We start from the raw sequence: 12,054 nt of genomic DNA, 5'->3' as shown, positions 1-12,054 counted from the left end.
TCTTGCACAGAAAAATCACAGCATTGATTTATTATTTAATTGTGGGCGTTTATGTTGTGTGTTGTATTAATTATTTTGTTCCATTTCCCCAGTCCCCCATTTATTCAATATATTTTTGGTACAAGATATTGCAGTCTTTGGTCTCATCATTCACACCATCTAGGCTCCATAAAGAACTATTTCTTCTGCGCGTCAGTCAGTAAATTCATCCATTGAAATAAACTAGTCCTTAAATAACTTTGCGTTACACGATACCCAGCCCTAATCAACACTGTAAAGTTTGTCACAAAGAGGTTTATATATTTAGAAATACTAATATTCTCTATTCCATTCTGTTCTCCTTTTTTTGCCCAGATGTTAGTTAGCCTTAGTTAAATTGTCTATGTCAATATATACGTATGTCACGAATAAAAGTGTCTTGTAAATTATGTTTTTGTAAAGAATTTTCTCCCAAATCTCTTACATGCTAACTGTAACGTGTTATTTCTGCTAAAACCTGAACTTAAATGTGTATATGGTGTTTATCTGTTTCTCTCTGTTTTAGATGCACATATCAATTTGGAGTTCTGCCTCCAAGCCAGAATTGCAGGAAAGCACCACGTGTTGGCTGTTTCACTGCCCTCTGTGCCCCACTCTCAGCCCTACTGTCAGGGCAAAGATCGAGGAGCATATAAAGGGACACATTAAAAATGCTTTGCCTTCAAAGGTATGTTGGTATTAAATATACCTCATAGTTAAAGTTATAAATATGCACCTCTTTTCAGCACCTCTGCAGTCTCTTTGTTGACCTAAAAGTTGATTTTCACATTGTACAGTTCAGTTCATTCATCAACAAGAGAAAAAAGTGTTTTCATTAAATATTTTTTCCTGTTCACCATATTTCCTGACCGCTCTTGTGGTCCACACCATTTTGCTTTCATTATTGAGCATGGCTTGGATACTTTTGTTAATATGTACAATCTGATTGTTAGATAAACTGATTGCATTCTATACAACTGCATTTAAATTACATGTTGTTGTTTTTTTCTCTCTTCCAGACAAAATGATATGCCGGTGCACTTTCACTGCCTTGTCTGTAACATGACAGTCATACAGCGTCATGTCAGCATTCAGGACTGCTCCCCGCTGCACTCTCCAAAGAGCCCCGCCTCCCTCTCGATGTTTTGTCTCCAGCATCTGAATCTTCAGTAGAACATTCATGTGCTCCTCCCTCTGTGCTGAATGAAACTGTGGCTTGTGGAAAGTCCATGAAAATGAAACGCCCTCACTGTGGTCTTAGTCTTCTTACAAAAAAACCTTCAAGGCTCAGCATTGTTTATACTTGTAACTTCAAAATAAAAAGCTTACAGATGCTATTAACATTAATGTATTACCCTGTAATCAATAATATTTTATACATTTTATGCATTAACCTTCTGGGCTCTATCCTGGCTATTTGTGGCCACTTCACTTCTTTTTTTGGACCATTTTTGCTGTGTTAATGCAAATTGAATGAAAAGGTCTAGATTTATTTTCAGCTTTTGGCCACTTGAAACCCATTATGACATTTTTAAATTCCTTGTTATTGACAGTGCTAAATCATACAATTTAGGTAAAATTGCTTTCATTCTAAACTCAACACATAAAAATTATGGTTGTTTTCTTTTCTTTTTTACCAAATTACATCATTTACCCATTTTTGGCCAAACAACCAATTTCATGTAATATTCTTAGTTTCAAATAGGGGCATTTGATGGCTTACTACACTGCAGTGGACCAAAAGAATGACACGGGTTTGATCTAAAGGATCTAATAGTTGTGTTTGTGCATGACATTGCAACACAAATATGTATTTGCAAGATAGACTGGAATAAATTATGACACATCAAATATTACACAGACTGCAGTGAATTTCTGTTGATACAGACTATTGAGCTTTGAGTTTCCCAGTCAAACTTATCAGCCAAAATATTAACTCTCAAAAAAAATCAAAGCTGCAGCACACACAGCAACAAACACTGTTAGTAAATGTGTTCTGGAGTTTATGCAGGTGCAGAAAGTGCTGCTGCTGTAAGTCAGCCTAACAGCTTCCAGATCACTTATGTTTCTGGAAAGATGGTAAGAAGGGCATCGCTGCTCATTTCTACAATCTCCCAGATCTTGGAATACAATGCCTTTGTCCCATGAAAACCACTACACAGTACGAGGAGTCCACTAAAACCTACAAATGAAGAGAGATCATTTGTAATATTCTGGATATTTATGATTGAGCTGTTTGTATATATTAGAGCCATTTCTTATATTCTGTAACACTGTCATATATATTGTATTATGTCATTAGTTCAGTCAGTTATTGTTACTGTGTTAGAGTAACTGCAAACACATACTTTCATTAAGGATTAATAAAGTATCTGATTCTGATTAAATACACTGAAGTTACTGTAGGAAAAAAAACTAAATCAGCTGATTTTAAACTAAAGGGTTGGAGCTGCTCTCAGATTTGGTTCTTTTTTTAAATCAACACGACCATAAGGAATCATTTATGATGTCACTGGTAGCATACATGTATATAAACAACCTTTAAACTCTGAGTCAGCAGATCTCTTACATGGTCAGCTGAGCTCCATGATTGAAGAACATTGTTGCTGCAGGCCCATGACTGTAAGGTGGAGGTGTTTGTGTAACCCCGTCACTCCTCACAGACACACAGCTGGATGCTGCAGATGCTGCTCCGTCCTCTTCCTCCATCTTCTTGATGTCAGGGTGGAGTTAGTCTGAGAGGTAAACACACACACTCAGAGGTGCTGTTGTACTGGAAGCACTGTGGCTCAAGGGGTTGGGAAGCGTATCTGTAACCGGAAGGTCGCCGGTTCGATCCCCGGGATCTCTGTCCTGGTCGTTGTGTCCTTGGGCAAGACACTTTACCCTACCGCCTACTGGTGTTAGCCAGAGGGGCCGATGGCACGATATGGCAGCCTCGCTTCTGTCAGTCTCCCCCAGGGCAGCTGTGGCTACAACCGTAGCTGCCTCCACCAGTGTGTGAATGCGAGAGTGAATGAATAGTGGCATTGTAAAGCGCTTTGGGTGCCATGAAAAGCGCTATATAAATCCAATCCATTATTATTATTACCTTTATTGATTTATTTTGGAATAAATTAAATATAAAGGTGCCAAAAACTGCCTGCAGCTTCTGCTCTGTGACAGGAAACTACTGTCAGGCTCAAAATGACTTCAGATTATTCATCACAGAGTGTTTATAGATCACAGGACACGTTACAGTTTCACTGTCGATGTTTTAGTTTAAAAAATGACGTGAGAAGGTCTTACTGTGAATCTGCGCGCTCATTGGCTAATAATAACTTGAGACTGACAGGTGGTTATCCAATCAGCGTGCGGCCTCACACGGACATAAAACTCTTAAAGTTTGTTTCTGAAGGGATTTTCAGATCAGACCTGATGTTTCTGCCTACAGCCTGTTTACCGATATAATCAATATCAGCTATCAGAGCAACAGAAACCTCGGTGATCAGGACGCCGGCACTGAGAACAGGAAGTGGCTCAAACGTCGCACTTTCGTAAAGTCAGCCTGAACTCCACTCACCGAGTTTCTGTCGCCATTTTCGTTTTAAAAGACGTCGTGATAAGGGCGGGTCTTACTGTGAACCTGCGCGCTCATTGGCTAATAACTTGAGATGGACAAGTCGCTATCCAATGAGCGCGCGGCTTCTCCCAACATAAAGTAGTTTCCTTTGAAAAACCAAAGTCTGATTATTTTTGCCTCCACTGACGGAGCCTGTTGTTCCCGCCACAGAGACACAGTAATGTCAGAGCGGTGTTAACACTCAGCTGCCTCAGCACAGCTCTCACTCTCCTCCTGCTCTCTCAGCTAAACTCACTTCCTCTCTACTTACAGGAAACCAGCGCTCAGAGGAGCCGACCGGCCTCACGTTTCACCCACAGACACGAACAGCGTGGAATTATTTTATGTCATAAGAAGAAACATATTCATGTTAACACTCACCTGCCTCAGCTCCACCTTCCCCCTCCTGCTGCTCTGAACGGAGGATCAACACTTTCACTTTCACTGCTCCTCCCTAAACACAGAGGATGCTGGGACTTGAAGTTTTTACCTTGTGTGATATTTATGGCTGTGACACTAAATCACAGCATGAAAACTTCCTGCAAACATGTCACAGGCGATAAAAGTTTCAAATTAAAGGTGAAATTATTTTTCTGTCTCATGTTCAATAAACAGTGAGCTGGGAAAACTGAAGAACAGACTTCAGACGTTCCCTGCAGAGTTTCTGCTGCTCGGTCGTCTGCATGTTGCTGAGACTGAGCTGATGATGAAGCTGTGACGGGTTTATGGCACGTTTGGTTGTGGAGAAGAGTTTTACTGTCGGTGCAGGTGAAATGATCAGAGGTTACAGCCTCTGGTTAAAGTGGAGGCAGCGATCAGGACAGCTGAGCAGCAGAGGTCTCGAGGGTCCTAAAGTGTAAAAGCATCAGAATCAGAATCAGAAAGGGTTTTATTGCCAAATGTTGAGCAGGTTTACAACATTAGGAAATTGCTGCGGTGCTTCAGTGCAAACATACTGCCATAAATTACGCTTAAATAGACACGAAAATAAAAATAAGAATAAGAATTAAAAGTGCTAAGTAGATAGATATATACATGATATATACATGAGTGCAGGTGGTGATCAGTGCCAAACATGGAATGATGCAGTGAACACAGCGTAGGGTGTTAGTGGTGGGAACAGTCATACGGTTATTGTTCATGTGTCCGACAGCAGAGGGGAAGAAACTGTTCTTATGGCGAGAGGTTCTGGTGCGAATGGACCGGAGCCTCCTGCCTGAGGGGAGCAGGTCAAACAGACTGTGTCCAGGGTGAGAAGGGTCAGCTGAGATCCGAGCTGCACGCCCCAGTGTCCTGGAGGTGTACAGGTCCTGCAGAGATGGGAGTCTGCAGCCAATCACCTTCTCAGCAGAGCGCACAACACGCTGCAGTCTCTGTTTGTCCCTGACAGTGGCTCCAGCGTACCACACAGTGATGGAGGAGGTGAGGATGGACTCGATGATTGCAGTGTAGAATTGCATCATCGTCCGTGTTGGCAGGTTGAATTTCTTCAGCTGCCTCAGGAAGTACATCCTCTGCTGGGCTTTCTTAATGACGGAGGTGATGGTGGGCTCCCACTTCAGGTCCTGGGTGATGGTGGTACCCAGGAAGCGGAATGAGTCCACAGAGGTGATGGGGGTGTCAGACAGGATGATGGGGGGGAGTGGAGCTGTGTGCGTCCTGAAGTCCACAATAATCTCCACTGTCTTCTGGGCATTCAGCACCAGGTTGTTGTGGCTGCACCAAGACACCAGACGTTCAACCTCCCTCCTGTAGGCAGACTCATCCCCGTCCGAGATGAGTCCAATAACGGTGGTGTCATCAGTGTTAGTAACACAAAGATCACAGAATGGGATCATCCACACAACACTAACATCTAAATCCACGGCAGGAACTCTTCCAGTGTCCTGAAAAATCTGTGTGCACGATGCTGAGATTAAAATCTGTCTGCTCATCTTAATGCAATATTTACTAAAGTCTGGTAGAAGTTTTACTGATTTCCAGTCCACTTAGCAGACGTGTGGATAGGTGGTGGGTTGTAGAGCAGACTGAAAGCTTTAAGTTCATCCTCTGATTAAAAACTCAGACCCATAGATACAGGAAGTATAACCCTGGTGTAAGACAGGAAACGGCAACACGGCAGCCATCTTTTTCCTCCCATGATGACCAGTGTCCCAGCAGAAGCTGGGGTTTGTTAGATCCTGTTCGATCCAGAGGAAACAGGCTAAAAGAGTCGATCAGGGGGATCATGGTTTTATTATGTGCTCGTTATGATTGAAGCTCTGGTTGTGTGTTAGAGACAGAACCTGCAGATTCCTCCACTCTGCCTCCTCTTCTGCAGGAATCAGCCTCTTGGCTGGTTTTATTCACCAACGTGAATAAAATCATCAAACTAATCCAAGTTCATTGTGAAATGCCTGAAAATGGAGGAATAAATCTGTCAGTTACCGTATAAAGTTTGAGTTTGTCAGTGTTTTACACGGAGACGGTCGTCAGATGTTGAATGTTTAGCATGAATGTTCCACATCTGGAGAAACCTTCAAGATTAAAGCCAGTGAAAAGTGAAGAGTTTCTGCAGCAGCCGCACTTCCTGCAAATCTGTTCTTTCAAAATAAAGTGAAAAGTCTAAAATTATATTCACGACAGGTTTAAAGGTGAAGGTGGTAACATGGTTTTAGTGGAATGCCTACGTGGGCGCGTCTGAGTGATTTTGATTCAGATTCGTGCAGCGTGGAGCAGTAAACACTTGTTTTTGTTCATCTGGACTCATGAATGATTCCAGTTAGCACATTTCCAGCCAATGAAACGTAACTACAGATGAAGACAAACACATTTAAGCTGCCTGACTCTCGAGTGTGGGTGCGTGTTCCCATTTTCAGTCTGTTTTAGTTTTCAGTTTAGAGGAACGCTGCAAACTCACAAAAACTTCTTTCTTGTGAGGTTTTGTTGTCAGACTGATAAAAGCAGCAGCAGCTGGTGTTTGATGAGCAGACGTGTGTTTCCTGTTCTGTAATAATCAGCTTGTTACCATCACATGATGAACTCAGCCGTGACCAATGAGGCCGTCCTTGTGCGGTTCTCTGGCGCTGATTCTGACTGTGACCTTCACCTCTGCAGGGTCATGTTTGGGGCTTTTAGCATCTTTGTGTGTCGGTCAGATTTAATTCACTCTTGTTTTGAGGTTTTGTGCCTTTTTGTTTCATTCTTTGTGCGTTTATTTTCTCTTTAAGCCTTTCAGGACTCGTGCTGTTGGCTTTTTCCTGGTGTGTTATTAATATTTTTCATTTCTAAACTTATTGTAAAAGAAGGACCGATGGAACATTTATGTGAAAATAAACATGATCATTTAATGTTTTTGTCAATCACAGTGTTGGGACTAACGCGTTATTAAGTAACGTGTTACAGTAACTACGTTATTATTGTGGTAACGAGCACGGTAACTAGTTATTATACTAAAATCAGGAACGCGTTAGTCGTTACTGGGATTTAGATAGGCTCATTACTCGTTACTTCGTGTGGTGACTATCGCGGAGCTTCCACAGATTCAGTAACATTAGCAAGTGGTGGAAGCCAGCAGGTGGAGGAGGGAAAGGGGGACGCAGAAGGAAAAGAGACCCGAGGCAGCCGCCGGTCCAAGTGTGAACTGAACTTCAGGTAAGAAGTTATGACCTGCAGTCTCTCTGGGTCAGATATAAACCAAGTTTAGGTGGAGTTTATTTTTGTTATTCTGACTTTTTCCGTACTGTGTGCTAGCTAGCATGACAGAGTTTCTATACAGCTGGGTGGGTGCTATGAAGTTAATGATGTTGAACTTTATTTTGTTCATAAGTTATTAGAATTGCCAACCGTCTCATCTGGTATTCAGAGAAAATATTACGCATTTCTTATTGAGGGAAAAGGAACAGTTAGTCCCGTAATTCAGCTACAATGAAAAAGGCACAAAGCTGGATTTATTCTGTGTCTTTGCTGCACAGCTGCCTCTTCTTCTCTCATTCTCTCCCCCTCCCTCTCCTGTTGCTACTTCAATCATGAAAACTGATCAATGATCAGCTGATCGGCTCTCTTGTTTGTTTATCTCCCACTTTGCATTAGAAAGAGGAAACCAGCGGAGTTCACGTTAAACAACAGCAGCACGTTTAAGCTTGATCAGCTGTTGTTAGAATTTATTTAATATTAATTTCTAGTATCAGCTGATGTTTGCTGGAGCCACAGCTGCAAAAAAGCTGCTGGTCATGATGTCGGTTTGGTTATCTGGTGAGAGGGAAACATGAAGATGAAACCAGGAGATGTCCTTACTGAATCATCAGAGCTGTGATGGAGAAACAGGTTTACCTTTTAGGTGACATGAATGAGTTGAAGGGAAGTTATGAACTGTTTCTGAGAGACAAATAACACCAGGATCCTTTTTTAGGTAGCTGACAGCTGGTAACTGTGCAGGGGCGGGTCTAGCAAAGTTTTGCCAGGGGGGCCAGGTAGGGCATTAACAGGGAAAGGGGGGCACAAAGAAATACTTTTCTTTCTTATTCTCGTTTAAAATGTCTCGCTTTTAAAAAATAATTATCTGAATCTTACAACAAACGATTGATAGATTGATGCATATACACCATCAAGACAGTGAGCATCACTGTCACAACAGCGTTTGTTTTCATTCAAAGGCTTTAGGATTTTTGCTATAATGGTGGGCCGGTCTCTAGTCAAAATGCCCGGGCTGATTTTTTTGTCCCAGTCCAACCCTGTATGCAGCTCATCTGCAGTCTGGTGTTACCTACATCTTCCTATTCAGAAGGCAGAATTTCCGAGTTCTGAGTACAATCGACAGCACCACGACTGCAGTTTTTGTGTTGGATGTAAAAAGCGCACATGATGCTGTGACGTAGGCTAGAATCATGGTGGCGGTCAACGGCGGTCCAGGCGTGGGATTTCTCTCGTGGAAATATGCACATTATCTTTTCCTTTCTATTGGTAGGTGGCACAGTGCACTTGTGGCAGGTAAGCAAGCTAGAAGACTGGCAAAGTTATGGAAGCAACACATTAACAAGAGAATTCTGAGTAAAACCAAAGTTACTTTCCCTAGTAACTAGTTACTTTGAAAGTAACGAGTAACTTGAAGTAACTGAGTTACTTTTGATAGAAGTAACCAGTAATGTAACTAAGTTACTAATTTAAAGTAACTTACCCAGCACTGGTCAATCATTAAAAATAAATCCTGGTCTTTCATTTTGCTGCTGCATTGTTCACAGAAACACATATTTTCCTGTTTCTTTCTGTTTGTGTGTTTCTGCTTTTGCCTGTTTAGCGCTGCTGAGCAGGAAAACCCAGACGAACAAAAATCTCTTTTAAGTAAATGTTTGAGTCACTTTGGGTCTGAACTGTAAAAATCTGCAGACTGAAACAGATTTGAAGGCATCACAGGAACAGCCTCACATTCAAAACATGAAAGAGAGGACTTTTATTTTGAAACACTCAGGAAATGACAGAGGGAAAGTTTTTTAATTAAAACAAATTATTAGTTTATGCATTCTAAGTTCATACAACCACCAAAACTGTGATGATCCTCCTTCTCCCTAAGATGGCAAACTGAAACACAAGTTTCCTTGTGGCTCAGGAAACTAACTGTGGCGTGAATAAGGCACGGCGGGACCACGGAGCAACGTTCAGAACCAACTTTATTTTAATTCACGTCACACCACACACCCACCAACCCCTGAATCCCCGTGTTTTAACACGGCGGGCGTGATTGCGGATGCCGTGCAGGTGCGTCCGCACGGCACCGCAAACCACGCCCCACCACATACCCCCATCGCCCGATTGAGGCCGGGGAGCAATCTGGCCGAACCTACTCCCCCCCGCGAACTGGGGCGAGACTCGGCCCAAAACATCGGCGCCCCAGCCCAAGCGACGGGGAAGCGTCCATTCTGGTGGCCGCCCGCGCATCCAGCGGCAACGGCGAAGCTGGTCCGGAGGTCGGCCGCGTAGCAAGCGGACACGGCCCCACAGGCATGGCCGTGAGCTCCTGTACACAGGCGGCTGGGCAGACGTCAGGCGCGCAGAATCGACTGGTGGCAGCGAGGCTGGACTAGCCAGCCCGCCGACCCCCGGCTTAGCGGGGCTGTCCCGCTCCTCTGCCTCCAACTCCGGCTGCGCAGGCTGCTCTGGAGCAGGGACCTCCGTCTCCTCGCACGGCTGCTCCGCCACCGCCTCCGCCACTCCCGTTTGGAGCGGCTCCCCGCACTGCGCCTCCAGCAGGCACAGCCCCTCGTCCACCTCTGGGTGGAGCGACTCCTCTTCCTCCGGCAGGTGTAGACCCTCGCCCGCCTCGTCCTCCGCCTCCGATTGGAGCGGCTCCTCCACCGCTCCCGGCAGGAGCAGCCCTTCACCCGGCTGCTCCTCCTCCTCCGGCAGGCTCGGACCCCCGCGTGACTCGTCCACCACCTCCGGCTGCCGAGGTGCCCCACACGGCTCCTCCACCGCTTCACTGTCCTCGGGACACACTTGTGGGGGTGGCGCCCAGGCCCAGAGCAGCGCCACCAGCTCCCCAATCCTTTCCAGGTGGCGCTCGGACCGGTCCTGCAGCTCTTCCTGCTGGCGACGCACCTCCGCCGCCTGCTCCCGCTGGGCGGCCGCCATTTCGGCCACCCTCCGGGCCAGCTCCTCCATTCCCTGGCTCCGATATGGACCCGCCGTGCCGCCTCCTGGGTTTCAGCACCAATGTGGCGTGAATAAGGCACGGCGGGACCACGGAGCAACGTTCAGAACCAACTTTATTTTAATTCACGTCACACCACACACCCACCAACCCCTGAATCCCCGTGTTTTAACACGGCGGGCGTGATTGCGGATGCCGTGCAGGTGCGTCCGCACGGCACCGCAAACCACGCCCCACCACACTAACCACTCCAAGTTGGTGACTTTTGGAGATTTATTTTCCTGGATGATTGAGAATGCATCAAGACGAACACAAAAGGAAGTTCACCGCTTTTAGCAGCTCCCCCCCAGGCAAACAAAGAGGCAGTTGGCAGTTAGAAGTCAGCAATCATTCACACACCCCCACTCCCCTCCAGAATTCTCAGGTAACAACCTAATTTACATATGAATGACTAGCCAATTTAGCTTCCACTTGGCTGAAGCTAAAGCCTAGCTAAAAGCCTACCAGCCATTTGGCAACTCAGCCCATCACACGTCCACGTCTCTCCTTGTTTCGTCTTTTATTATGAAAGGGTTGTGTTTCCATGTTCAGTGTGTTTCATGTTGCTTCCCCTGTGGTGTCAGGTTCATTTGTGTCAGCTGTGTTTCCACTTCCCTCCTTTCTCTTCTGTGTATTTAAGTCCGCTGTCTTCCTCTGGGCAGTGTTGGTGCGTTTTCCTCCGTTCACGTTATTCCGGGTTTCAGGTTATCTCCTGATTCTGTTTAGGTCCATGTTCATGTTCATGTTTTTTCATCAGAGTTTCTCGCATGCACCTCCTCGGATTCATGTTCATGTTTTCTTGTCATAGTTGTCATAGTCATACCGAGTTATTCCCAGGATAGGTTTTAGTTTTAGTTTCCGCCCCTGTTTGCTGGGCCTTGTTTTGTGTTCGTGTTTTTCAACCTAATAAATGGTTTGTTTTTTTGTTAAGATTCAGTTCCATCTCTCCCTTGTCTGCTTTTGGGTTCATATTGCAATCACATCAGCCACCGTGACAATAAACTTATTTTGATTTTTAACTTTCTTTATTTTTTCAACAATATTATGTATATATAAACATTTTGCATCTTACAATATAAAGCCTGGATCCTGCACATATTGCACTTTGAACTTGAACTGTGTTGTCTGTTTATTGGAGATTGTACTACTTGAATTCATTATCCTGGTGATATAACACATTAATTCTCCATTTGGAATCAATATAGTATATAATACAGTATCTGTCTATCCATCTATATAGCTATTGAATTGAACTGGAGTGAATGGAAGAGAATTAAATAATGGATTTCATGTTCATGTTTATCTATGTTGTAACAGTGACGACTTGAGACATCTGTTTGGCACTATATGAAGAGAATTAAATAAAATTTAAATAAAAATGATATTAACTGTATTTATACATTTTATATTTTTGGATGAGACACTGTCAGTGTGCTGTTATATAACTCAGGTATTTTTAAGGCCTGACTGGTGGCATTGGTGCCCATTGCTTTACTGTGCTGTTGGATGTGTATGTGGGCTATCCCTTGTACCTGACATTTGATTGGGCATCACTGTGTTGCTATGGTATGATCCTGGTAGTTGTTGTTAATAAAACAATAACAAATTCAAATTCAAACATTGCTGCATTCTTCTGTCACTGAGGATTCCAAACCTGCACTCAGTCTCCTCATTACTTTGGTATTGAACAGACAAACTTTGGAGCTCCTGCAAACTTTATTAACAAACTGCAAATATTTTACACAAATCTGCGACTGACAACAAGCACAGA

The 12,054-nt window shown here is 44.0% G+C and overlaps 1 long non-coding RNA gene across 1 annotated transcript; it reads right to left on the bottom strand.

Annotated features, from left to right (window-relative positions):
• On the bottom strand, window positions 1–4,043 carry LOC145424028 (uncharacterized). The gene is made up of 3 exons (XR_013904980.1): window positions 4,001–4,043; window positions 2,588–2,753; window positions 1–2,200 (listed from the first exon to the last, which is right to left on the bottom strand). It is a non-coding gene; the product is annotated as an uncharacterized LOC145424028 (long non-coding RNA).
• Between the last annotated feature and the right edge of the window lie 8,011 nt (window positions 4,044–12,054).

Source organism: Astatotilapia calliptera, chromosome 23 (assembly GCF_964374335.1).
Source record: "Astatotilapia calliptera chromosome 23, fAstCal68.1, whole genome shotgun sequence".
Taxonomy (NCBI): domain Eukaryota; kingdom Metazoa; phylum Chordata; class Actinopteri; order Cichliformes; family Cichlidae; genus Astatotilapia; species Astatotilapia calliptera.
The sequence above is the reverse complement of the archived record's forward strand: the minus strand, read 5'-3'. Positions and strand labels throughout refer to the sequence as shown.